Consider the following 27,708-nt stretch of genomic DNA (forward strand, 5'->3'; position numbering starts at 1 on the left):
GTGACTTTTCTTTAAACGTTCTTCAGTGAAGTGACTTTTTTTTAAACGTTCTTCATGAATTGACTTTTCTTAAAAAATTCTTCATGAAGTGACTTTTCTTTAAACGTTCTTCATGAAGTGACTTTTCTTTAAACGTTCTTCATGAAGTGACTTTTCTTTAAACGTTCTTCATGAAGTGACTTTTCTTTTAAACGTTCTTCATGAAGTGACTTTTCTTTAAACGTTCTTCATGAAGTGACTTTTCTTTAAACGTTCTTCATGAAGTGACTTTTCTTTAAACGTTCTTCATGAATGACTTTTCTTTTAAACGTTCTGCAGTGAAGTGACTTTTCTTTAAACGTTCTTCATTTAGTGACTTTTCTTTAAACGTTCTTCAGTGAAGATTTTCTTTAAACGTTCTTCATTGAAGACTTTTCTTTAAACGTTCTTCATGAAGTGACTTTTCTTTTAAACGTTCTTCAGTGAAGTGACTTTTCTTTAAACGTTCTTCAGTGAAGACTTTTCTTTTAAACGTTCTTCATGAAGTGACTTTTCTTTAAACGTTCTTCATGAAGTGACTTTTCTTTAAACGTTCTTCATGAGTGACTTTTCTTTAAACGTTCTTCATGAAGTGACTTTTCTTTAAACGTTCTTCATGAAGTGACTTTTCTTTAAACGTTCTTCATGAAGTGACTTTTCTTTTAAACGTGAGTAGACTTTTCTTTTATACGTTCTTCAAGTGACTTTTTTTAACGTTCTTCATGAAGTGACTTTTTTTTAAACGTTCTTCATGAAGTGACTTTTCTTTAAACGTTCTTCATGACGTGACTTTTCTTTTAAACGTTCTTCAGTGAAGTGACTTAAACGTTTTTCAGTGAAGATTTTCTTTAAACGTTCTTCAGTGAAGTGACTTTTCTTTAAACGTTCTTCATGAAGTGACTTTTCTTTAAACGTTCTTCATGAAGTGACTTTTCCTTAAACGTTCTTCATGAAGTGACTTTTCTTTAAACGTTCTTCATGAAGTGACTTTTCTTTTAAACGTTCATTGAAGACTTTTCTTTAAACGTTCTGCAGTGAAGTGACTTTTCTTTAAACGTTCTTCATTTAGTGACTTTTCTTTAAACGTTCTTCAGTGAAGATTTTCTTTAAACGTTCTTCAGTGAAGTGACTTTTCTTTAAACGTTCTTCAGTGAAGATTTTCTTTAAACGTTCTTCAGTGAAGTGACTTTTCTTTAAACGTTCTTCATGAAGTGACTTTTCTTTAAACGTTCTTCATGAAGTGACTTTTCTTTAAACGTTCTTCATGAAGTGACTTTTCTTTTAAACGTTCTTCATGAAGTGACTTTTCTTTAAACGTTCTTCATGAAGTGACTTTTCTTTTAAATGTTCTTCAGTGAAGGTTTTCTTTAAACGTTCTTCAGTGAAGTGACTTTTCTTTAAACGTTCTTCATGAAGTGACTTTTCTTTAAACGTTCTTCAGTGAAGTGACTTTTCTTTAAACGTTCTTCTGAAGTGACTTTTCTTTAAACGTTTTCAGTGAAGTGACTTAAACGTTTTTCAGTGAAGATTTTCTTTAAACGTTCTTCATGAAGTGACTTTTCTTTAAACGTTCTTCATGAAGTGACTTTTCTTTAAACGTTCTCCATGAAGTGACTTTTCTTTAAACGTTCTTCAGTGAAGACTTTTCTTTAAACGTTCTTCATGAAGTGACTTTTCTTTAAACGTTCTTCATGAAGTGACTTTTCTTTAAACGTTTTCAGTGAAGTGACTTTTCTTTAAACGTTCTTCATGAGGTGACTTTTCTTTTAAACGTTCTTCAGTGAAGATTTTCTTTAAACGTTCTTCAGTGAAGTGACTTTTCTTTAAACGTTCTTCAGTGAAGTGACTTTTCTTTAAACGTTTTTCATGAGGTGACTTTTCTTTAAACGTTCTTAAGTGACTTTTCTTTTAATTTTTCTTCAGTGAAGACTTTTCTTTTAAACGTTCTTCATGAAGTGACTTTTTTTTAAACGTTCTTCATGAAGTGACTTTTCTTTAAACGTTCTTCATGACGTGACTTTTCTTTTACGTTCTTCAGTGAAGTGACTTTTCTTTTAAACGTTCTTCATGAAGTGACTTTTCTTTAAACGTTCTTCATGAAGTGACTTTTCTTTTAAACGTTCTTCAGTGAAGTGACTTTTCTTTTAAACGTTCTTCAGTGAAGTGACTTTTCTTTAAACGTTCTTCATGAAGTGACTTTTCTTTAAACGTTCTTCATGAAGTGACTTTTCTTAAACGTTCTTCATGAAGTGACTTTTCTTTTAAACGTTCTTCAGTGAAGTGACTTTTCTTTAAACGTTCTTCATGAAGTGACTTTTCTTTAAACGTTCTTCATGAAGTGACTTTTCTTAAACGTTCTTCATGAAGTGACTTTTCTTTAAACGTTCTTCATGAAGTGACTTTTCTTTAAACGTTCTTCATGAAGTGACTTTTCTTTAAACGTTCTTCATGAAGTGACTTTTCTTTAAACGTTCTTCAGTGAAGTGACTTTTCTTTAAACGTTCTTCATGAAGTGACTTTTCTTTAAACGTTCTTCATGAAGTGACTTTTCTTTTAAACGTTCATTGAAGACTTTTCTTTAAACGTTCTTCAGTGAAGTGACTTTTCTTTAAACGTTCTTCATGAAGTGACTTTTCTTTAAACGTTCTTCAGTGAAGACTTTTCTTTTAAACGTTCTTCATGAAGTGACTTTTCTTTTAAACGTTCTTCAGTGAAGTGACTTTTCTTTTAAACGTTCTTCAGTGAAGTGACTTTTCTTTAAACGTTCTTCATGAAGTGACTTTTCTTTAAACGTTCTTCATGAAGTGACTTTTCTTTAAACGTTCTTCATGAAGTGACTTTTCTTTTAAACGTTCTTCATGAAGTGACTTTTCTTTAAACGTTCTTCATGAAGTGACTTTTCTTTTAAACGTGAGTAGACTTTTCTTTTATACGTTCTTCAAGTGACTTTTTTTAACGTTCTTCATGAAGTGACTTTTTTTTAAACGTTCTTCATGAAGTGACTTTTCTTTAAACGTTCTTCATGACGTGACTTTTCTTTTAAACGTTCTTCAGTGAAGTGACTTAAACGTTTTTCAGTGAAGATTTTCTTTAAACGTTCTTCAGTGAAGTGACTTTTCTTTAAACGTTCTTCAGTGAAGATTTTCTTTAAACGTTCTTCAGTGAAGTGACTTTTCTTTAAACGTTTTCATGAAGTGACTTTTCTTTAAACGTTCTTCATGAAGTGACTTTTCTTTAAACGTTCTTCATGAAGTGACTTTTCCTTAAACGTTCTTCATGAAGTGACTTTTCTTTAAACGTTCTTCATGAAGTGACTTTTCTTTTAAACGTTCATTGAAGACTTTTCTTTAAACGTTCTTCAGTGAAGTGACTTTTCTTTAAACGTTCTTCATGAAGTGACTTTTCTTTAAACGTTCTTCAGTGAAGTGACTTTTTTTTAAACGTTCTTCATGAATTGACTTTTCTTTAAAAATTCTTCATGAAGTGACTTTTCTTTAAACGTTCTTCATGAAGTGACTTTTCTTTAAACGTTCTTCATGAAGTGACTTTTCTTTAAACGTTCTTCATGAAGTGACTTTTCTTTAAACGTTTTCAGTGAAGATTTTCTTTTAAACGTTCTTCAGTGAAGTGACTTTTCTTTAAACGTGAGTTGATTTTCTTTTAAACGTTCTTCAGTGAAGTGACTTTTCTTTTAAACGTGAGTTGATTTTCTTTTAAACGTTCTTCAGTGAAGACTTTTCTTTAACGTTCTGCAGTGAAGTGACTTTTCTTTAAACGTTCTTCATGAAGTGACTTTTCTTTTAAACGTTCTTCATGAAGTGACTTTTCTTTTAAACGTTCTTCATGAAGTGACTTTTCTTTAAGTTCTTCAGTGAAGACTTTTCTTTAAACGTTTTCAGTGAAGATTTTCTTTTAAACGTTCTTCAGTGAAGTGACTTTTCTTTAAACGTTCTTCAGTGAAGATTTTCTTTAAACGTTCTTCATGAAGTGACTTTTCTTTAAACGTTCTTCATGAAGTGACTTTTCTTTAAGTTCTTCGGTGAAGACTTTTCTTTAAACGTTCTTCAGTGAAGACTTTTCTTTTAAACGTTCTTCATGAAGTGACTTTTCTTTAAACGTTCTTCATGAAGTGACTTTTCTTTAAACGTTCTTCAGTGAGTGACTTTTCTTTAAACGTTCTTCATGAAGTGACTTTTCTTTAAACGTTCTTCATGAAGTGACTTTTCTTTAAACGTTCTTCATGAAGTGACTTTTCTTTAAACGTTCTTCATGAGTGACTTTTCTTTAAACGTTCTTCATGAAGTGACTTTTCTTTAAACGTTCTTCAGTGAAGTGACTTTTCTTTAAACGTTCTTCATGAAGTGACTTTTCTTTAAACGTTCTTCATGAAGTGACTTTTCTTTAAACGTTCTTCATGAAGTGACTTTTCTTTAAACGTTCTTCATGAGTGACTTTTCTTTAAACGTTCTTCATGAAGTGACTTTTCTTTAAACGTTCTTCATGAAGTGACTTTTCTTTAAACGTTCTTCATGAAGTGACTTTTCTTTAAACGTTCTTCATGAAGTGACTTTTTTTTAAACGTTCTTCATGAAGTGACTTTTCTTTAAACGTTCTTCATGACGTGACTTTTCTTTTAAACGTTCTTCAGTGAAGTGACTTAAACGTTTTTCAGTGAAGATTTTCTTTAAACGTTCTTCAGTGAAGTGACTTTTCTTTAAACGTTCTTCATGAAGTGACTTTTCTTTAAACGTTCTTCATGAAGTGACTTTTCTTTTAAACGTTCATTGAAGACTTTTCTTTAAACGTTCTTCAGTGAAGTGACTTTTCTTTAAACGTTCTTCATGAAGTGACTTTTCTTTAAACGTTCTTCAGTGAAGTGACTTTTTTTTAAACGTTCTTCATGAATTGACTTTTCTTTAAAAATTCTTCATGAAGTGACTTTTCTTTAAACGTTCTTCATGAAGTGACTTTTCTTTTAAACGTTCTTCATGAAGTGACTTTTCTTTAAACGTTCTTCATGAAGTGACTTTTCTTTAAACGTTCTTCATGAAGTGACTTTTCTTTAAACGTTCTTCATGAATGACTTTTCTTTTAAACGTTCTGCAGTGAAGTGACTTTTCTTTAAACGTTCTTCATTTAGTGACTTTTCTTTAAACGTTCTTCAGTGAAGATTTTCTTTAAACGTTCTTCATTGAAGACTTTTCTTTAAACGTTCTTCATGAAGTGACTTTTCTTTTAAACGTTCTTCAGTGAAGTGACTTTTCTTTAAACGTTCTTCAGTGAAGACTTTTCTTTTAAACGTTCTTCATGAAGTGACTTTTCTTTAAACGTTCTTCAGTGAAGACTTTTCTTTTAAACGTTCTTCATGAAGTGACTTTTCTTTAAACGTTCTTCATGAAGTGACTTTTCTTTAAACGTTCTTCATGAAGTGACTTTTCTTTAAACGTTCTTCATGAAGTGACTTTTCTTTAAACGTTCTTCATGAAGTGACTTTTCTTTTAAACGTGAGTAGACTTTTCTTTTATACGTTCTTCAAGTGACTTTTTTTAACGTTCTTCATGAAGTGACTTTTTTTTAAACGTTCTTCATGAAGTGACTTTTCTTTAAACGTTCTTCATGACGTGACTTTTCTTTTAAACGTTCTTCAGTGAAGTGACTTAAACGTTTTTCAGTGAAGATTTTCTTTAAACGTTCTTCAGTGAAGTGACTTTTCTTTAAACGTTCTTCAGTGAAGATTTTCTTTAAACGTTCTTCAGTGAAGTGACTTTTCTTTAAACGTTCTTCATGAAGTGACTTTTCTTTAAACGTTCTTCATGAAGTGACTTTTCTTTAAACGTTCTTCATGAAGTGACTTTTCTTTTAAACGTTCTTCATGAAGTGACTTTTCTTTAAACGTTCTTCATGAAGTGACTTTTCTTTAAACGTTCTTCAGTGAAGTGACTTTTCTTTAAACGTTCTTCATGAAGTGACTTTTCTTTAAACGTTCTTCATGAAGTGACTTTTCTTTTAAACGTTCATTGAAGACTTTTCTTTAAACGTTCTTCAGTGAAGTGACTTTTCTTTAAACGTTCTTCATGAAGTGACTTTTCTTTAAACGTTCTTCAGTGAAGACTTTTCTTTTAAACGTTCTTCATGAAGTGACTTTTCTTTTAAACGTTCTTCAGTGAAGTGACTTTTCTTTTAAACGTTCTTCAGTGAAGTGACTTTTCTTTAAACGTTCTTCATGAAGTGACTTTTCTTTAAACGTTCTTCATGAAGTGACTTTTCTTTAAACGTTCTTCATGAAGTGACTTTTCTTTTAAACGTTCTTCATGAAGTGACTTTTCTTTAAACGTTCTTCATGAAGTGACTTTTCTTTTAAACGTGAGTAGACTTTTCTTTTATACGTTCTTCAAGTGACTTTTTTTAACGTTCTTCATGAAGTGACTTTTTTTTAAACGTTCTTCATGAAGTGACTTTTCTTTAAACGTTCTTCATGACGTGACTTTTCTTTTAAACGTTCTTCAGTGAAGTGACTTAAACGTTTTTCAGTGAAGATTTTCTTTAAACGTTCTTCAGTGAAGTGACTTTTCTTTAAACGTTCTTCAGTGAAGATTTTCTTTAAACGTTCTTCAGTGAAGTGACTTTTCTTTAAACGTTTTCATGAAGTGACTTTTCTTTAAACGTTCTTCATGAAGTGACTTTTCTTTAAACGTTCTTCATGAAGTGACTTTTCTTTAAACGTTCTTCATGAAGTGACTTTTCTTGTAAACGTTCATTGAAGACTTTTCTTTAAACGTTCTTCAGTGAAGTGACTTTTCTTTAAACGTTCTTCATGAAGTGACTTTTCTTTAAACGTTCTTCAGTGAAGTGACTTTTTTTTAAACGTTCTTCATGAATTGACTTTTCTTTAAAAATTCTTCATGAAGTGACTTTTCTTTAAACGTTCTTCATGAAGTGACTTTTCTTTAAACGTTCTTCATGAAGTGACTTTTCTTTAAACGTTCTTCATGAAGTGACTTTTCTTTAAACGTTTTCAGTGAAGATTTTCTTTTAAACGTTCTTCAGTGAAGTGACTTTTCTTTAAACGTGAGTTGATTTTCTTTTAAACGTTCTTCAGTGAAGTGACTTTTCTTTTAAACGTGAGTTGATTTTCTTTTAAACGTTCTTCAGTGAAGACTTTTCTTTAACGTTCTGCAGTGAAGTGACTTTTCTTTAAACGTTCTTCATGAAGTGACTTTTCTTTTAAACGTTCTTCATGAAGTGACTTTTCTTTAAGTTCTTCAGTGAAGACTTTTCTTTAAACGTTTTCAGTGAAGATTTTCTTTTAAACGTTCTTCAGTGAAGTGACTTTTCTTTAAACGTTCTTCAGTGAAGATTTTCTTTAAACGTTCTTCATGAAGTGACTTTTCTTTAAACGTTCTTCATGAAGTGACTTTTCTTTAAGTTCTTCGGTGAAGACTTTTCTTTAAACGTTCTTCAGTGAAGATTTTCTTTAAACGTTCTTCATTGAAGACTTTTCTTTAAACGTTCTTCATGAAGTGACTTTTCTTTTAAACGTTCTTCAGTGAAGTGACTTTTCTTTAAACGTTCTTCAGTGAAGACTTTTCTTTTAAACGTTCTTCATGAAGTGACTTTTCTTTAAACGTTCTTCATGAAGTGACTTTTCTTTAAACGTTCTTCAGTGAAGTGACTTTTCTTTAAACGTTCTTCATGAAGTGACTTTTCTTTAAACGTTCTTCATGAAGTGACTTTTCTTTAAACGTTCTTCATGAAGTGACTTTTCTTTAAACGTTCTTCATGAGTGACTTTTCTTTAAACGTTCTTCATGAAGTGACTTTTCTTTAAACGTTCTTCAGTGAAGTGACTTTTCTTTTAAACGTTCTTCATGAAGTGACTTTTCTTTAAACGTTCTTCATGAAGTGACTTTTCTTTAAACGTTCTTCATGAATGACTTTTCTTTTAAACGTTCTGCAGTGAAGTGACTTTTCTTTAAACGTTCTTCATTTAGTGACTTTTCTTTAAACGTTCTTCAGTGAAGATTTTCTTTAAACGTTCTTCATTGAAGACTTTTCTTTAAACGTTCTTCATGAAGTGACTTTTCTTTTAAACGTTCTTCAGTGAAGTGACTTTTCTTTAAACGTTCTTCAGTGAAGACTTTTCTTTTAAACGTTCTTCATGAAGTGACTTTTCTTTAAACGTTCTTCAGTGAAGACTTTTCTTTTAAACGTTCTTCATGAAGTGACTTTTCTTTAAACGTTCTTCATGAAGTGACTTTTCTTTAAACGTTCTTCATGAAGTGACTTTTCTTTAAACGTTCTTCATGAAGTGACTTTTCTTTAAACGTTCTTCATGAAGTGACTTTTCTTTTAAACGTGAGTAGACTTTTCTTTTATACGTTCTTCAAGTGACTTTTTTTAACGTTCTTCATGAAGTGACTTTTTTTTAAACGTTCTTCATGAAGTGACTTTTCTTTAAACGTTCTTCATGACGTGACTTTTCTTTTAAACGTTCTTCAGTGAAGTGACTTAAACGTTTTTCAGTGAAGATTTTCTTTAAACGTTCTTCAGTGAAGTGACTTTTCTTTAAACGTTCTTCAGTGAAGATTTTCTTTAAACGTTCTTCAGTGAAGTGACTTTTCTTTAAACGTTCTTCATGAAGTGACTTTTCTTTAAACGTTCTTCATGAAGTGACTTTTCTTTAAACGTTCTTCATGAAGTGACTTTTCTTTAAACGTTCTTCATGAAGTGACTTTTCTTTTAAACGTTCTTCATGAAGTGACTTTTCTTTAAACGTTCTTCATGAAGTGACTTTTCTTTAAACGTTCTTCAGTGAAGTGACTTTTCTTTAAACGTTCTTCATGAAGTGACTTTTCTTTAAACGTTCTTCATGAAGTGACTTTTCTTTTAAACGTTCATTGAAGACTTTTCTTTAAACGTTCTTCAGTGAAGTGACTTTTCTTTAAACGTTCTTCATGAAGTGACTTTTCTTTAAACGTTCTTCAGTGAAGACTTTTCTTTTAAACGTTCTTCATGAAGTGACTTTTCTTTTAAACGTTCTTCAGTGAAGTGACTTTTCTTTTAAACGTTCTTCAGTGAAGTGACTTTTCTTTAAACGTTCTTCATGAAGTGACTTTTCTTTAAACGTTCTTCATGAAGTGACTTTTCTTTAAACGTTCTTCATGAAGTGACTTTTCTTTTAAACGTTCTTCATGAAGTGACTTTTCTTTAAACGTTCTTCATGAAGTGACTTTTCTTTTAAACGTGAGTAGACTTTTCTTTTATACGTTCTTCAAGTGACTTTTTTTAACGTTCTTCATGAAGTGACTTTTTTTTAAACGTTCTTCATGAAGTGACTTTTCTTTAAACGTTCTTCATGACGTGACTTTTCTTTTAAACGTTCTTCAGTGAAGTGACTTAAACGTTTTTCAGTGAAGATTTTCTTTAAACGTTCTTCAGTGAAGTGACTTTTCTTTAAACGTTCTTCAGTGAAGATTTTCTTTAAACGTTCTTCAGTGAAGTGACTTTTCTTTAAACGTTTTCATGAAGTGACTTTTCTTTAAACGTTCTTCATGAAGTGACTTTTCTTTAAACGTTCTTCATGAAGTGACTTTTCCTTAAACGTTCTTCATGAAGTGACTTTTCTTTAAACGTTCTTCATGAAGTGACTTTTCTTGTAAACGTTCATTGAAGACTTTTCTTTAAACGTTCTTCAGTGAAGTGACTTTTCTTTAAACGTTCTTCATGAAGTGACTTTTCTTTAAACGTTCTTCAGTGAAGTGACTTTTTTTTAAACGTTCTTCATGAATTGACTTTTCTTTAAAAATTCTTCATGAAGTGACTTTTCTTTAAACGTTCTTCATGAAGTGACTTTTCTTTAAACGTTCTTCATGAAGTGACTTTTCTTTAAACGTTCTTCATGAAGTGACTTTTCTTTAAACGTTTTCAGTGAAGATTTTCTTTTAAACGTTCTTCAGTGAAGTGACTTTTCTTTAAACGTGAGTTGATTTTCTTTTAAACGTTCTTCAGTGAAGTGACTTTTCTTTTAAACGTGAGTTGATTTTCTTTTAAACGTTCTTCAGTGAAGACTTTTCTTTAACGTTCTGCAGTGAAGTGACTTTTCTTTAAACGTTCTTCATGAAGTGACTTTTCTTTTAAACGTTCTTCATGAAGTGACTTTTCTTTTAAACGTTCTTCATGAAGTGACTTTTCTTTAAGTTCTTCAGTGAAGACTTTTCTTTAAACGTTTTCAGTGAAGATTTTCTTTTAAACGTTCTTCAGTGAAGTGACTTTTCTTTAAACGTTCTTCAGTGAAGATTTTCTTTAAACGTTCTTCATGAAGTGACTTTTCTTTAAACGTTCTTCATGAAGTGACTTTTCTTTAAGTTCTTCGGTGAAGACTTTTCTTTAAACGTTCTTCAGTGAAGATTTTCTTTAAACGTTCTTCATTGAAGACTTTTCTTTAAACGTTCTTCATGAAGTGACTTTTCTTTTAAACGTTCTTCAGTGAAGTGACTTTTCTTTAAACGTTCTTCAGTGAAGACTTTTCTTTTAAACGTTCTTCATGAAGTGACTTTTCTTTAAACGTTCTTCATGAAGTGACTTTTCTTTAAACGTTCTTCAGTGAAGTGACTTTTCTTTAAACGTTCTTCATGAAGTGACTTTTCTTTAAACGTTCTTCATGAAGTGACTTTTCTTTAAACGTTCTTCATGAAGTGACTTTTCTTTAAACGTTCTTCATGAGTGACTTTTCTTTAAACGTTCTTCATGAAGTGACTTTTCTTTAAACGTTCTTCAGTGAAGTGACTTTTCTTTAAACGTTCTTCATGAAGTGACTTTTCTTTAAACGTTCTTCATGAAGTGACTTTTCTTTAAACGTTCTTCATGAAGTGACTTTTCTTTAAACGTTCTTCATGAGTGACTTTTCTTTAAACGTTCTTCATGAAGTGACTTTTCTTTAAACGTTCTTCATGAAGTGACTTTTCTTTAAACGTTCTTCATGAAGTGACTTTTCTTTAAACGTTCTTCATGAAGTGACTTTTTTTTAAACGTTCTTCATGAAGTGACTTTTCTTTAAACGTTCTTCATGACGTGACTTTTCTTTTAAACGTTCTTCAGTGAAGTGACTTAAACGTTTTTCAGTGAAGATTTTCTTTAAACGTTCTTCAGTGAAGTGACTTTTCTTTAAACGTTCTTCATGAAGTGACTTTTCTTTAAACGTTCTTCATGAAGTGACTTTTCCTTAAACGTTCTTCATGAAGTGACTTTTCTTTAAACGTTCTTCATGAAGTGACTTTTCTTTTAAACGTTCATTGAAGACTTTTCTTTAAACGTTCTTCAGTGAAGTGACTTTTCTTTAAACGTTCTTCATGAAGTGACTTTTCTTTAAACGTTCTTCAGTGAAGTGACTTTTTTTTAAACGTTCTTCATGAATTGACTTTTCTTTAAAAATTCTTCATGAAGTGACTTTTCTTTAAACGTTCTTCATGAAGTGACTTTTCTTTAAACGTTCTTCATGAAGTGACTTTTCTTTAAACGTTCTTCATGAAGTGACTTTTCTTTTAAACGTTCTTCATGAAGTGACTTTTCTTTAAACGTTCTTCATGAAGTGACTTTTCTTTAAACGTTCTTCATGAAGTGACTTTTCTTTAAACGTTCTTCATGAATGACTTTTCTTTTAAACGTTCTGCAGTGAAGTGACTTTTCTTTAAACGTTCTTCATTTAGTGACTTTTCTTTAAACGTTCTTCAGTGAAGATTTTCTTTAAACGTTCTTCATTGAAGACTTTTCTTTAAACGTTCTTCATGAAGTGACTTTTCTTTTAAACGTTCTTCAGTGAAGTGACTTTTCTTTAAACGTTCTTCAGTGAAGACTTTTCTTTTAAACGTTCTTCATGAAGTGACTTTTCTTTAAACGTTCTTCAGTGAAGACTTTTCTTTTAAACGTTCTTCATGAAGTGACTTTTCTTTAAACGTTCTTCATGAAGTGACTTTTCTTTTAAACGTGAGTAGACTTTTCTTTTATACGTTCTTCAAGTGACTTTTTTTAACGTTCTTCATGAAGTGACTTTTTTTTAAACGTTCTTCATGAAGTGACTTTTCTTTAAACGTTCTTCATGACGTGACTTTTCTTTTAAACGTTCTTCAGTGAAGTGACTTAAACGTTTTTCAGTGAAGATTTTCTTTAAACGTTCTTCAGTGAAGTGACTTTTCTTTAAACGTTCTTCAGTGAAGATTTTCTTTAAACGTTCTTCAGTGAAGTGACTTTTCTTTAAACGTTCTTCATGAAGTGACTTTTCTTTAAACGTTCTTCATGAAGTGACTTTTCTTTAAACGTTCTTCATGAAGTGACTTTTCTTTAAACGTTCTTCATGAAGTGACTTTTCTTTTAAACGTTCTTCATGAAGTGACTTTTCTTTAAACGTTCTTCATGAAGTGACTTTTCTTTTAAACGTTCTTCAGTGAAGGTTTTCTTTAAACGTTCTTCAGTGAAGTGACTTTTCTTTAAACGTTCTTCATGAAGTGACTTTTCTTTAAACGTTCTTCAGTGAAGTGACTTTTCTTTAAACGTTCTTCTGAAGTGACTTTTCTTTAAACGTTTTCAGTGAAGTGACTTAAACGTTTTTCAGTGAAGATTTTCTTTAAACGTTCTTCATGAAGTGACTTTTCTTTAAACGTTCTTCAGTGAAGACTTTTCTTTAAACGTTCTTCATGAAGTGACTTTTCTTTAAACGTTCTCCATGAAGTGACTTTTCTTTAAACGTTCTTCAGTGAAGACTTTTCTTTAAACGTTCTTCAGACTTTTCTTTAAACGTTCTTCATGAAGTGACTTTTCTTTAAACGTTTTCAGTGAAGTGACTTTTCTTTAAACGTTCTTCATGAGGTGACTTTTCTTTTAAACGTTCTTCAGTGAAGATTTTCTTTAAACGTTCTTCAGTGAAGTGACTTTTCTTTAAACGTTCTTCAGTGAAGTGACTTTTCTTTAAACGTTTTTCATGAGGTGACTTTTCTTTAAACGTTCTTAAGTGACTTTTCTTTTAATTTTTCTTCAGTGAAGACTTTTCTTTTAAACGTTCTTCATGAAGTGACTTTTTTTTAAACGTTCTTCATGAAGTGACTTTTCTTTAAACGTTCTTCATGACGTGACTTTTCTTTTACGTTCTTCAGTGAAGTGACTTTTCTTTTAAACGTTCTTCATGAAGTGACTTTTCTTTAAACGTTCTTCATGAAGTGACTTTTCTTTTAAACGTTCTTCAGTGAAGTGACTTTTCTTTTAAACGTTCTTCAGTGAAGTGACTTTTCTTTAAACGTTCTTCATGAAGTGACTTTTCTTTAAACGTTCTTCATGAAGTGACTTTTCTTAAACGTTCTTCATGAAGTGACTTTTCTTTTAAACGTTCTTCAGTGAAGTGACTTTTCTTTAAACGTTCTTCATGAAGTGACTTTTCTTTAAACGTTCTTCATGAAGTGACTTTTCTTAAACGTTCTTCATGAAGTGACTTTTCTTTAAACGTTCTTCATGAAGTGACTTTTCTTTAAACGTTCTTCATGAAGTGACTTTTCTTTAAACGTTCTTCATGAAGTGACTTTTCTTTAAACGTTCTTCAGTGAAGTGACTTTTCTTTAAACGTTCTTCATGAAGTGACTTTTCTTTAAACGTTCTTCATGAAGTGACTTTTCTTTTAAACGTTCATTGAAGACTTTTCTTTAAACGTTCTTCAGTGAAGTGACTTTTCTTTAAACGTTCTTCATGAAGTGACTTTTCTTTAAACGTTCTTCAGTGAAGACTTTTCTTTTAAACGTTCTTCATGAAGTGACTTTTCTTTTAAACGTTCTTCAGTGAAGTGACTTTTCTTTTAAACGTTCTTCAGTGAAGTGACTTTTCTTTAAACGTTCTTCATGAAGTGACTTTTCTTTAAACGTTCTTCATGAAGTGACTTTTCTTTAAACGTTCTTCATGAAGTGACTTTTCTTTTAAACGTTCTTCATGAAGTGACTTTTCTTTAAACGGAACTCATGAAGTGACTTTTCTTTTAAACGTGAGTAGACTTTTCTTTTATACGTTCTTCAAGTGACTTTTTTTAACGTTCTTCATGAAGTGACTTTTTTTTAAACGTTCTTCATGAAGTGACTTTTCTTTAAACGTTCTTCATGACGTGACTTTTCTTTTAAACGTTCTTCAGTGAAGTGACTTAAACGTTTTTCAGTGAAGATTTTCTTTAAACGTTCTTCAGTGAAGTGACTTTTCTTTAAACGTTCTTCAGTGAAGATTTTCTTTAAACGTTCTTCAGTGAAGTGACTTTTCTTTAAACGTTTTCATGAAGTGACTTTTCTTTAAACGTTCTTCATGAAGTGACTTTTCTTTAAACGTTCTTCATGAAGTGACTTTTCCTTAAACGTTCTTCATGAAGTGACTTTTCTTTAAACGTTCTTCATGAAGTGACTTTTCTTTTAAACGTTCATTGAAGACTTTTCTTTAAACGTTCTTCAGTGAAGTGACTTTTCTTTAAACGTTCTTCATGAAGTGACTTTTCTTTAAACGTTCTTCAGTGAAGTGACTTTTTTTTAAACGTTCTTCATGAATTGACTTTTCTTTAAAAATTCTTCATGAAGTGACTTTTCTTTAAACGTTCTTCATGAAGTGACTTTTCTTTAAACGTTCTTCATGAAGTGACTTTTCTTTAAACGTTCTTCATGAAGTGACTTTTCTTTAAACGTTTTCAGTGAAGATTTTCTTTTAAACGTTCTTCAGTGAAGTGACTTTTCTTTAAACGTGAGTTGATTTTCTTTTAAACGTTCTTCAGTGAAGTGACTTTTCTTTTAAACGTGAGTTGATTTTCTTTTAAACGTTCTTCAGTGAAGACTTTTCTTTAACGTTCTGCAGTGAAGTGACTTTTCTTTAAACGTTCTTCATGAAGTGACTTTTCTTTTAAACGTTCTTCATGAAGTGACTTTTCTTTAAACGTTCTTCATGAAGTGACTTTTCTTTTAAACGTTCTTCATGAAGTGACTTTTCTTTTAAACGTTCTTCATGAAGTGACTTTTCTTTAAGTTCTTCAGTGAAGACTTTTCTTTAAACGTTTTCAGTGAAGATTTTCTTTTAAACGTTCTTCAGTGAAGTGACTTTTCTTTAAACGTTCTTCAGTGAAGATTTTCTTTAAACGTTCTTCATGAAGTGACTTTTCTTTAAACGTTCTTCATGAAGTGACTTTTCTTTAAGTTCTTCGGTGAAGACTTTTCTTTAAACGTTCTTCAGTGAAGATTTTCTTTAAACGTTCTTCATTGAAGACTTTTCTTTAAACGTTCTTCATGAAGTGACTTTTCTTTTAAACGTTCTTCAGTGAAGTGACTTTTCTTTAAACGTTCTTCAGTGAAGACTTTTCTTTTAAACGTTCTTCATGAAGTGACTTTTCTTTAAACGTTCTTCATGAAGTGACTTTTCTTTAAACGTTCTTCAGTGAAGTGACTTTTCTTTAAACGTTCTTCATGAAGTGACTTTTCTTTAAACGTTCTTCATGAAGTGACTTTTCTTTAAACGTTCTTCATGAAGTGACTTTTCTTTTAAACGTTCTTCATGAAGTGACTTTTCTTTTAAACGTTCTTCATGAAGTGACTTTTCTTTAAACGTTCTTCATGAAGTGACTTTTCTTTAAACGTTCTTCATGAAGTGACTTAAACGTTCTTCAGTGAAGATTTTCTTTAAACGTTCTTCATGAAGTGACTTTTCTTTAAACGTTCTTCATGAAGTGACTTTTCTTTAAACGTTCTTCATGAAGTGACTTTTCTTTTAAACGTTCTTCATGAAGTGACTTTTCTTTAAACGTTTTTCATGAGGTGACTTTTCTTTAAACGTTCTTCATGAAGTGACTTTTCTTTAAACGTTTTTCATGAGGTGACTTTTCTTTAAACGTTCTTCAGTGAAGTGACTTTTCTTTTAATTTTTCTTCAGTGAAGACTTTACTTTTAAACGTTCTTCAGTGAAGTGACTTTTCTTTTATACGTTCTTCAAGTGACTTTTTTTAAACGTTCTTCATGAAGTGACTTTTCTTTAAACGTTCTTCATGACGTGACTTTTCTTTTAAACGTTCTTCATGAAGTGACTTTTCTTTTAAACGTTCTTCATGAAGTGACTTTTCTTTTAAACGTGAGTTGATTTTCTTTTAAACGTTCTTCAGTGAAGTGACTTTTCTTTAAACGTTTTTCATGAGGTGACTTTTCTTTAAATGTTCTTAAGTGACTTTTCTTTTAATTTTTCTTCAGTGAAGACTTTTCTTTAAACGTTCTTCAGTGAAGTGACTTTTCTTTAGACGTTCTTCATGAAGTGACTTTGCTTTTAAACGTGAGTTGATTTTCTTTTAAACGTTCTTCAGTGAAGTGACTTTTCTTTTAAACGTGAGTTGATTTTCTTTTAAACGTTCTTCAGTGAAGACTTTTCTTTAACGTTCTGCAGTGAAGTGACTTTTCTTTTAAACGTGAGTAGACTTTTCTTTTATACGTTCTTCAAGTGACTTTTTTTAACGTTCTTCATGAAGTGACTTTTTTTTAAACGTTCTTCATGAAGTGACTTTTCTTTAAACGTTCTTCATGACGTGACTTTTCTTTTAAACGTTCTTCAGTGAAGTGACTTAAACGTTTTTCAGTGAAGATTTTCTTTAAACGTTCTTCAGTGAAGTGACTTTTCTTTAAACGTTCTTCAGTGAAGATTTTCTTTAAACGTTCTTCAGTGAAGTGACTTTTCTTTAAACGTTCTTCATGAAGTGACTTTTCTTTAAACGTTCTTCATGAAGTGACTTTTCTTTAAACGTTCTTCATGAAGTGACTTTTCTTTTAAACGTTCTTCATGAAGTGACTTTTCTTTAAACGTTCTTCATGAAGTGACTTTTCTTTAAACGTTCTTCATGAAGTGACTTTTTTTTAAACGTTCTTCATGAAGTGACTTTTCTTTAAACGTTCTTCATGACGTGACTTTTCTTTTAAACGTTCTTCAGTGAAGTGACTTAAACGTTTTTCAGTGAAGATTTTCTTTAAACGTTCTTCAGTGAAGTGACTTTTCTTTAAACGTTCTTCAGTGAAGATTTTCTTTAAACGTTCTTCAGTGAAGTGACTTTTCTTTAAACGTTTTCATGAAGTGACTTTTCTTTAAACGTTCTTCATGAAGTGACTTTTCTTTAAACGTTCTTCATGAAGTGACTTTTCCTTAAACGTTCTTCATGAAGTGACTTTTCTTTAAACGTTCTTCATGAAGTGACTTTTCTTTTAAACGTTCATTGAAGACTTTTCTTTAAACGTTCTTCAGTGAAGTGACTTTTCTTTAAACGTTCTTCATGAAGTGACTTTTCTTTAAACGTTCTTCAGTGAAGTGACTTTTTTTTAAACGTTCTTCATGAATTGACTTTTCTTTAAAAATTCTTCATGAAGTGACTTTTCTTTAAACGTTCTTCATGAAGTGACTTTTCTTTAAACGTTCTTCATGAAGTGACTTTTCTTTAAACGTTCTTCATGAAGTGACTTTTCTTTAAACGTTTTCAGTGAAGATTTTCTTTTAAACGTTCTTCAGTGAAGTGACTTTTCTTTAAACGTGAGTTGATTTTCTTTTAAACGTTCTTCAGTGAAGTGACTTTTCTTTTAAACGTGAGTTGATTTTCTTTTAAACGTTCTTCAGTGAAGACTTTTCTTTAACGTTCTGCAGTGAAGTGACTTTTCTTTAAACGTTCTTCATGAAGTGACTTTTCTTTTAAACGTTCTTCATGAAGTGACTTTTCTTTTAAACGTTCTTCATGAAGTGACTTTTCTTTAAGTTCTTCAGTGAAGACTTTTCTTTAAACGTTTTCAGTGAAGATTTTCTTTTAAACGTTCTTCAGTGAAGTGACTTTTCTTTAAACGTTCTTCAGTGAAGATTTTCTTTAAACGTTCTTCATGAAGTGACTTTTCTTTAAACGTTCTTCATGAAGTGACTTTTCTTTAAGTTCTTCGGTGAAGACTTTTCTTTAAACGTTCTTCAGTGAAGATTTTCTTTAAACGTTCTTCATTGAAGACTTTTCTTTAAACGTTCTTCATGAAGTGACTTTTCTTTTAAACGTTCTTCAGTGAAGTGACTTTTCTTTAAACGTTCTTCAGTGAAGACTTTTCTTTTAAACGTTCTTCATGAAGTGACTTTTCTTTAAACGTTCTTCATGAAGTGACTTTTCTTTAAACGTTCTTCAGTGAAGTGACTTTTCTTTAAACGTTCTTCATGAAGTGACTTTTCTTTAAACGTTCTTCATGAAGTGACTTTTCTTTAAACGTTCTTCATGAAGTGACTTTTCTTTAAACGTTCTTCATGAGTGACTTTTCTTTAAACGTTCTTCATGAAGTGACTTTTCTTTAAACGTTCTTCATGAAGTGACTTTTCTTTAAACGTTCTTCATGAAGTGACTTTTCTTTTAAACGTGAGTAGACTTTTCTTTTATACGTTCTTCAAGTGACTTTTTTTAACGTTCTTCATGAAGTGACTTTTTTTTAAACGTTCTTCATGAAGTGACTTTTCTTTAAACGTTCTTCATGACGTGACTTTTCTTTTAAACGTTCTTCAGTGAAGTGACTTAAACGTTTTTCAGTGAAGATTTTCTTTAAACGTTCTTCAGTGAAGTGACTTTTCTTTAAACGTTCTTCATGAAGTGACTTTTCTTTAAACGTTCTTCATGAAGTGACTTTTCCTTAAACGTTCTTCATGAAGTGACTTTTCTTTAAACGTTCTTCATGAAGTGACTTTTCTTTTAAACGTTCATTGAAGACTTTTCTTTCAACGTTCTTCAGTGAAGTGACTTTTCTTTAAACGTTCTTCATGAAGTGACTTTTCTTTAAACGTTCTTCAGTGAAGTGACTTTTTTTTAAACGTTCTTCATGAATTGACTTTTCTTTAAAAATTCTTCATGAAGTGACTTTTCTTTAAACGTTCTTCATGAAGTGACTTTTCTTTAAACGTTCTTCATGAAGTGACTTTTCTTTAAACGTTCTTCATGAAGTGACTTTTCTTTTAAACGTTCTTCATGAAGTGACTTTTCTTTAAACGTTCTTCATGAAGTGACTTTTCTTTAAACGTTCTTCATGAAGTGACTTTTCTTTAAACGTTCTTCATGAATGACTTTTCTTTTAAACGTTCTGCAGTGAAGTGACTTTTCTTTAAACGTTCTTCATTTAGTGACTTTTCTTTAAACGTTCTTCAGTGAAGATTTTCTTTAAACGTTCTTCATTGAAGACTTTTCTTTAAACGTTCTTCATGAAGTGACTTTTCTTTTAAACGTTCTTCAGTGAAGTGACTTTTCTTTAAACGTTCTTCAGTGAAGACTTTTCTTTTAAACGTTCTTCATGAAGTGACTTTTCTTTAAACGTTCTTCATGAAGTGACTTTTCTTTAAACGTTCTTCATGAGTGACTTTTCTTTAAACGTTCTTCATGAAGTGACTTTTCTTTAAACGTTCTTCATGAAGTGACTTTTCTTTAATTCTTCATGAAGTGACTTTTCTTTTAAACGTGAGTAGACTTTTCTTTTATACGTTCTTCAAGTGACTTTTTTTAACGTTCTTCATGAAGTGACTTTTTTTTAAACGTTCTTCATGAAGTGACTTTTCTTTAAACGTTCTTCATGACGTGACTTTTCTTTTAAACGTTCTTCAGTGAAGTGACTTTTCTTTAAACGTTCTTCAGTGAAGATTTTCTTTAAACGTTCTTCAGTGAAGTGACTTTTCTTTAAACGTTCTTCATGAAGTGACTTTTCTTTAAACGTTCTTCATGAAGTGACTTTTCTTTAAACGTTCTTCATGAAGTGACTTTTCTTTTAAACGTTCTTCATGAAGTGACTTTTCTTTTAAACGTTCTTCATGAAGTGACTTTTCTTTTAAACGTTCTTCATGAAGTGACTTTTCTTTAAGTTCTTCAGTGAAGACTTTTCTTTAAACGTTTTCAGTGAAGATTTTCTTTAAACGTTCTTCAGTGAAGATTTTCTTTAAACGTTCTTCATGAAGTGACTTTTCTTTAAGTTCTTCGGTGAAGACTTTTCTTTAAACGTTTTCAGTGAAGTGACTTTTCTTTAAACGTTCTTCATGAAGTGACTTTTCTTTAAACGTTCTTCATGAAGTGACTTTTCTTTAAACGTTCTTCATGAAGTGACTTTTCTTTAAACGTTCTTCATGAAGTGACTTTTCTTTAAACGTTCTTCAGTGAAGTGACTTTTCTTTAAACGTTTTTCATGAAGTGACTTTTCTTTAAACGTTCTTCATGAAGTGACTTTTCTTTTAAACGTTCTTCAGTGAAGATTTTCTTTAAAAGTTCTTCAGTGAAGTGACTTTTCTTTAAACGTTCTTCATGAAGTGACTTTTCTTTAAACGTTCTTCATGAAGTGACTTTTTTTTAAATGTCTTCATTGAAGACTTTTCTTTAAACGTTCTTCATGAAGTGACTTTTCTATAAACGTTCTTCATGAAGTGACTTTTCTTTAAACGTTCTTCATGAAGTGACTTTTCTTTAAACGTTCTTCATGAAGTGACTTTTCTTTTAAACGTTTTCAGTGAAGTGACTTTTCTATAAACGTTCTTCATGAAGTGACTTTTCTTTTAAACGTTCTTCATGAAGTGACTTTTCTTTAAACGTTTTCAGTGAAGTGACTTTTCTTTAAACGTTCTTCATGAGGTGACTTTTCTTTTAAACGTTCTTCAGTGAAGATTTTCTTTAAACGTTCTTCAGTGAAGTGACTTTTCTTTAAACGTTCTTCAGTGAAGTGACTTTTCTTTAAACGTTTTTCATGAGGTGACTTTTCTTTAAACGTTCTTAAGTGACTTTTCTTTTAATTTTTCTTCAGTGAAGACTTTTCTTTTAAACGTTCTTCATGAAGTGACTTTTTTTTAAACGTTCTTCATGAAGTGACTTTTCTTTAAACGTTCTTCATGACGTGACTTTTCTTTTACGTTCTTCAGTGAAGTGACTTTTCTTTAAACGTTCTTCAGTGAAGTGACTTTTCTTTTAAACGTTCTTCATGAAGTGACTTTTCTTTAAACGTTCTTCATGAAGTGACTTTTCTTTTAAACGTTCTTCAGTGAAGTGACTTTTCTTTTAAACGTTCTTCAGTGAAGTGACTTTTCTTTAAACGTTCTTCATGAAGTGACTTTTCTTTAAACGTTCTTCATGAAGTGACTTTTCTTAAACGTTCTTCATGAAGTGACTTTTCTTTTAAACGTTCTTCAGTGAAGTGACTTTTCTTTAAACGTTCTTCATGAAGTGACTTTTCTTTAAACGTTCTTCATGAAGTGACTTTTCTTAAACGTTCTTCATGAAGTGACTTTTCTTTAAACGTTCTTCATGAAGTGACTTTTCTTTAAACGTTCTTCATGAAGTGACTTTTCTTTAAACGTTCTTCAGTGAAGTGACTTTTCTTTAAACGTTCTTCATGAAGTGACTTTTCTTTAAACGTTCTTCATGAAGTGACTTTTCTTTTAAACGTTCATTGAAGACTTTTCTTTCAACGTTCTTCAGTGAAGTGACTTTTCTTTAAACGTTCTTCATGAAGTGACTTTTCTTTAAACGTTCTTCAGTGAAGACTTTTCTTTTAAACGTTCTTCATGAAGTGACTTTTCTTTTAAACGTTCTTCAGTGAAGTGACTTTTCTTTTAAACGTTCTTCAGTGAAGTGACTTTTCTTTAAACGTTCTTCATGAAGTGACTTTTCTTTAAACGTTCTTCATGAAGTGACTTTTCTTTAAACGTTCTTCATGAAGTGACTTTTCTTTTAAACGTTCTTCATGAAGTGACTTTTCTTTAAACGTTCTTCATGAAGTGACTTTTCTTTTAAACGTGAGTAGACTTTTCTTTTATACGTTCTTCAAGTGACTTTTTTTAACGTTCTTCATGAAGTGACTTTTTTTTAAACGTTCTTCATGAAGTGACTTTTCTTTAAACGTTCTTCATGACGTGACTTTTCTTTTAAACGTTCTTCAGTGAAGTGACTTAAACGTTTTTCAGTGAAGATTTTCTTTAAACGTTCTTCAGTGAAGTGACTTTTCTTTAAACGTTCTTCAGTGAAGATTTTCTTTAAACGTTCTTCAGTGAAGTGACTTTTCTTTAAACGTTTTCATGAAGTGACTTTTCTTTAAACGTTCTTCATGAAGTGACTTTTCTTTAAACGTTCTTCATGAAGTGACTTTTCCTTAAACGTTCTTCATGAAGTGACTTTTCTTTAAACGTTCTTCATGAAGTGACTTTTCTTTTAAACGTTCATTGAAGACTTTTCTTTAAACGTTCTTCAGTGAAGTGACTTTTCTTTAAACGTTCTTCATGAAGTGACTTTTCTTTAAACGTTCTTCAGTGAAGTGACTTTTTTTTAAACGTTCTTCATGAATTGACTTTTCTTTAAAAATTCTTCATGAAGTGACTTTTCTTTAAACGTTCTTCATGAAGTGACTTTTCTTTAAACGTTCTTCATGAAGTGACTTTTCTTTAAACGTTCTTCATGAAGTGACTTTTTTTTAAACGTTCTTCATGAATTGACTTTTCTTTAAAAATTCTTCATGAAGTGACTTTTCTTTAAACGTTCTTCATGAAGTGACTTTTCTTTAAACGTTCTTCATGAAGTGACTTTTCTTTAAACGTTCTTCATGAAGTGACTTTTCTTTTAAACGTTCTTCATGAAGTGACTTTTCTTTAAACGTTCTTCATGAAGTGACTTTTCATTAAACGTTCTTCATGAAGTGACTTTTCTTTAAACGTTCTTCATGAAGTGACTTTTCTTTAAACGTTCTTCATGAATGACTTTTCTTTTAAACGTTCTGCAGTGAAGTGACTTTTCTTTAAACGTTCTTCATTTAGTGACTTTTCTTTAAACGTTCTTCAGTGAAGATTTTCTTTAAACGTTCTTCATTGAAGACTTTTCTTTAAACGTTCTTCATGAAGTGACTTTTCTTTTAAACGTTCTTCAGTGAAGTGACTTTTCTTTAAACGTTCTTCAGTGAAGACTTTTCTTTTAAACGTTCTTCATGAAGTGACTTTTCTTTAAACGTTCTTCATGAAGTGACTTTTCTTTAAACGTTCTTCATGAGTGACTTTTCTTTAAACGTTCTTCATGAAGTGACTTTTCTTTAAACGTTCTTCAGTGAAGATTTTCTTTAAACGTTTTTCATTGAAGACTTTTCTTTAAACGTTCTTCATGAAGTGACTTTTCTTTTAAACGTTCTTCAGTGAAGTGACTTTTCTTTAAACGTTCTTCAGTGAAGACTTTTCTTTTAAACGTTCTTCATGAAGTGACTTTTCTTTAAACGTTCTTCATGAAGTGACTTTTCTTTAAACGTTCTTCATGAAGTGACTTTTCTTTAAACGTTCTTCATGAAGTGACTTTTCTATAAACGTTCTTCATGAAGTGACTTTTCTTTAAACGTTCTTCATGAAGTGACTTTTCTATAAACGTTCTTCATGAAGTGACTTTTCTTTTAAACGTTCTTCATGAAGTGACTTTTCTTTAAACGTTCTTCATGAAGTGACTTTTCTTTTAAACGTTCTTCATGAAGTGACTTTTCTTTAAGTTCTTCAGTTAAGACTTTTTTTTAAACGTTTTCAGTGAAGATTTTCTTTTAAACGTTCTTCAGTGAAGTGACTTTTCTTTAAACGTTCTTCAGTGAAGATTTTCTTTAAACGTTCTTCATGAAGTGACTTTTCTTTAAACGTTCTTCAGTGAAGATTTTCTTTAAACGTTCTTCAGAAGTGACTTTTCTTTTAAACGTTCTTCCAGTGAAGTGACTTTTCTTTAAACGTTCTTCAGTGAAGACTTTTCTTTTAAACGTTCTTCATGAAGTGACTTTTCTTTAAACGTTCTTCATGAAGTGACTTTTCTTTAAACGTTCTTCATGAGTGACTTTTCTTTAAACGTTCTTCATGAAGTGACTTTTCTTTAAACGTTCTTCATGAAGTGACTTTTCTTTTAAACGTGAGTAGACTTTTCTTTTATACGTTCTTCAAGTGACTTTTTTTAACGTTCTTCATGAAGTGACTTTTTTTTAAACGTTCTTCATGAAGTGACTTTTCTTTAAACGTTCTTCATGACGTGACTTTTCTTTTAAACGTTCTTCAGTGAAGTGACTTAAACGTTTTTCAGTGAAGATTTTCTTTAAACGTTCTTCAGTGAAGTGACTTTTCTTTAAACGTTCTTCAGTGAAGATTTTCTTTAAACGTTCTTCAGTGAAGTGACTTTTCTTAAACGTTCTTCATGAAGTGACTTTTCTTTAAACGTTCTTCATGAAGTGACTTTTCTTTTAAACGTTCTTCATGAAGTGACTTTTCTTTAAACGTTCTTCATGAAGTGACTTCTCTTTTAAACGTTCTTCATGAAGTGACTTTTCTTTAAACGTTCTTCATGAAGTGACTTTTCTTTTAAACGTTCATTGAAGACTTTTCTTTAAACGTTCTTCAGTGAAGTGACTTTTCTTTAAACGTTCTTCATGAAGTGACTTTTCTTTAAACGTTCTTCAGTGAAGACTTTTCTTTTAAACGTTCTTCATGAAGTGACTTTTCTTTAAACGTTCTTCATGAAGTGACTTTTCTTTTAAACGTTCTGCAGTGAAGTGACTTTTCTTTAAACGTTCTTCATTTAGTGACTTTTCTTTAAACGTTCTTCAGTGAAGATTTTCTTTAAACGTTCTTCATTGAAGACTTTTCTGTAAACGTTCTTCAGTGAAGTGACTTTTCTTTAAACGTTCTTCATGACGTGACTTTTCTTTTAAACGTTCTTCAGTGAAGTGACTTAAACGTTTTTCAGTGAAGATTTTCTTTAAACGTTCTTCAGTGAAGTGACTTTTCTTTAAACGTTCTTCAGTGAAGTGACTTTTCTTTTAAACGTTCTTCAGTGAAGATTTTCTTTAAACGTTCTTCAGTGAAGTGACTTTTCTTTAAACGTTCTTCATGAAGTGACTTTTCTTTAAACGTTCTTCATGAAGTGACTTTTCTTTAAACGTTCTTCATGAAGTGACTTTTCTTTAAACGTTCTTCATGAGGTGACTTTTCTTTAAACGTTCTTCATGAGGTGACTTTTCTTTAAACGTTCTTCAGTGAAGATTTTCTTTAAACGTTCTTCAGTGAAGTGACTTTTCTTTAGACGTTCTGCAGTGAAGTGACTTTTTTTTAAACGTTCTTCATGAAGTGACTTTTCTTTAAACGTTCTTCATGAAGTGACTTTTCTTTAAACGTTCTTCATGAAGTGACTTTTCTTTAAACGTTCTTCATGAAGTGACTTTTCTTAAACGTTCTTCATGAAGTGACTTTTCTTTAAACGTTCTTCAGTGAAGACTTTTCTTTTAAACGTTCTTCATGAAGTGACTTTTCTTTAAACGTTCTTCATGAAGTGACTTTTCTTTTAAACGTTCTGCAGTGAAGTGACTTTTCTTTAAACGTTCTTCATTTAGTGACTTTTCTTTAAACGTTCTTCAGTGAAGATTTTCTTTAAACGTTCTTCATTGAAGACTTTTCTGTAAACGTTCTTCAGTGAAGTGACTTTTCTTTAAACGTTCTTCATGACGTGACTTTTCTTTTAAACGTTCTTCAGTGAAGTGACTTAAACGTTTTTCAGTGAAGATTTTCTTTAAACGTTCTTCAGTGAAGTGACTTTTCTTTAAACGTTCTTCAGTGAAGTGACTTTTCTTTTAAACGTTCTTCAGTGAAGATTTTCTTTAAACGTTCTTCAGTGAAGTGACTTTTCTTTAAACGTTCTTCATGAAGTGACTTTTCTTTAAACGTTCTTCATGAAGTGACTTTTCTTTAAACGTTCTTCATGAAGTGACTTTTCTTTAAACGTTCTTCATGAGGTGACTTTTCTTTAAACGTTCTTCAGTGAAGACTTTTCTTTAAACGTTCTTCAGTGAAGATTTTCTTTAAACGTTCTTCAGTGAAGTGACTTTTCTTTAGACGTTCTGCAGTGAAGTGACTTTTTTTTAAACGTTCTTCATGAAGTGACTTTTCTTTAAACGTTCTTCATGAAGTGACTTTTCTTTAAACGTTCTTCATGAAGTGACTTTTCTTTAAACGTTCTTCATGAAGTGACTTTTCTTAAACGTTCTTCATGAAGTGACTTTTCTTTTAAACGTTCTTCATGAAGTGACTTTTCTTTAAACGTTCTTCAGTGAAGTGACTTTTCTTTAAACGTTCTTCTGAAGTGACTTTTCTTTAAACGTTTTCAGTGAAGTGACTTAAACGTTTTTCAGTGAAGATTTTCTTTAAACGTTCTTCATGAAGTGACTTTTCTCTAAACGTTCTTCAGTGAAGATTTTCTTTAAACGTTCTTCAGTGAAGTGACTTTTCTTTAAACGTTCTTCATGAAGTGACTTTTCTTTAAACGTTCTTCAGTGAAGATTTTCTTTAAACGTTCTTCAGTGAAGTGACTTTTCTTTAAACGTTCTTCATGAAGTGACTTTTCTTTTAAACGTTCTTCATGAAGTGACTTTTCTTTTAAACGTTCTTCATGAAGTGACTTTTCTTTAAACGTTCTTCATGAAGTGACTTTTCTTTTAAACGTTTTCAGTGAAGTGAATTAAACGTTCTTCAGTGAAGATTTTCTTTAAACGTTCTTCATGAAGTGACTTTTCTTTAAACGTTCTTCAGTGAAGTGACTTTTCTTTAGACGTTCTGCAGTGAAGTGACTTTTTTTTAAACGTTCTTCATGAAGTGACTTTTCTTTAAACGTTCTTCATGAAGTGACTTTTCTTAAACGTTCTTCATGAAGTGACTTTTCTTTAAACGTTCTTCATGAAGTGACTTTTCTTTTAAACGTTCTTCATGAAGTGACTTTTCTTTAAACGTTCTTCAGTGAAGACTTTTCTTTTAAACGTTCTTCATGAAGTGACTTTTCTTTAAACGTTCTTCATGAAGTGACTTTTCTTTTAAACGTTCTGCAGTGAAGTGACTTTTCTTTAAACGTTCTTCATTTAGTGACTTTTCTTTAAACGTTCTTCAGTGAAGATTTTCTTTAAACGTTCTTCATTGAAGACTTTTCTGTAAACGTTCTTCAGTGAAGTGACTTTTCTTTAAACGTTCTTCATGACGTGACTTTTCTTTTAAACGTTCTTCAGTGAAGTGACTTAAACGTTTTTCAGTGAAGATTTTCTTTAAACGTTCTTCAGTGAAGTGACTTTTCTTTAAACGTTCTTCAGTGAAGATTTTCTTGAAACGTTCTTCAGTGAAGTGACTTTTCTTTAAACGTTCTTCATGAAGTGACTTTTCTTTTAAACGTTCTTCAGTGAAGTGACTTTTTTTAAACGTTCTTCATGAAGTGACTTTTTTTTAAACGTTCTTCATGAAGTGACTTTTCTTTAAACGTTTTTCATGAGGTGACTTTTCTTTAAACGTTCTTTATGAAGTGACTTTTCTTTTAATTTTTCTTCAGTGAAGACTTTTCTTTTATACGTTCTTCAAGTGACTTTTTTTAAACATTCTTCATGAAGTGACTTTTCTTTAAACGTTCTTCATGACGTGACTTTTCTTTTAAACGTTCTTCAGTGAAGATTTTCTTTAAACATTCTTCAGTGAAGTGACTTTTCTTTAAACGTTCTTCATGAAGTGACTTTTCTTTAAACGTTCTTCATGAAGTGACTTTTCTTTAAACGTTCTTCATGAAGTGACTTTTCTTTAAACGTTCTTCATGAAGCGACTTTTCTTTTAAACGTTCATTGAAGACTTTTCTTTAAACGTTCTTCATGAAGTGACTTTT

The sequence above is a fragment of the Leuresthes tenuis genome, unplaced genomic scaffold (genome assembly GCF_036924035.1).
Source record: "Leuresthes tenuis unplaced genomic scaffold, fLeuTen1.0.hap1 SCAF_23, whole genome shotgun sequence".
Classification (NCBI taxonomy): domain Eukaryota; kingdom Metazoa; phylum Chordata; class Actinopteri; order Atheriniformes; family Atherinopsidae; genus Leuresthes; species Leuresthes tenuis.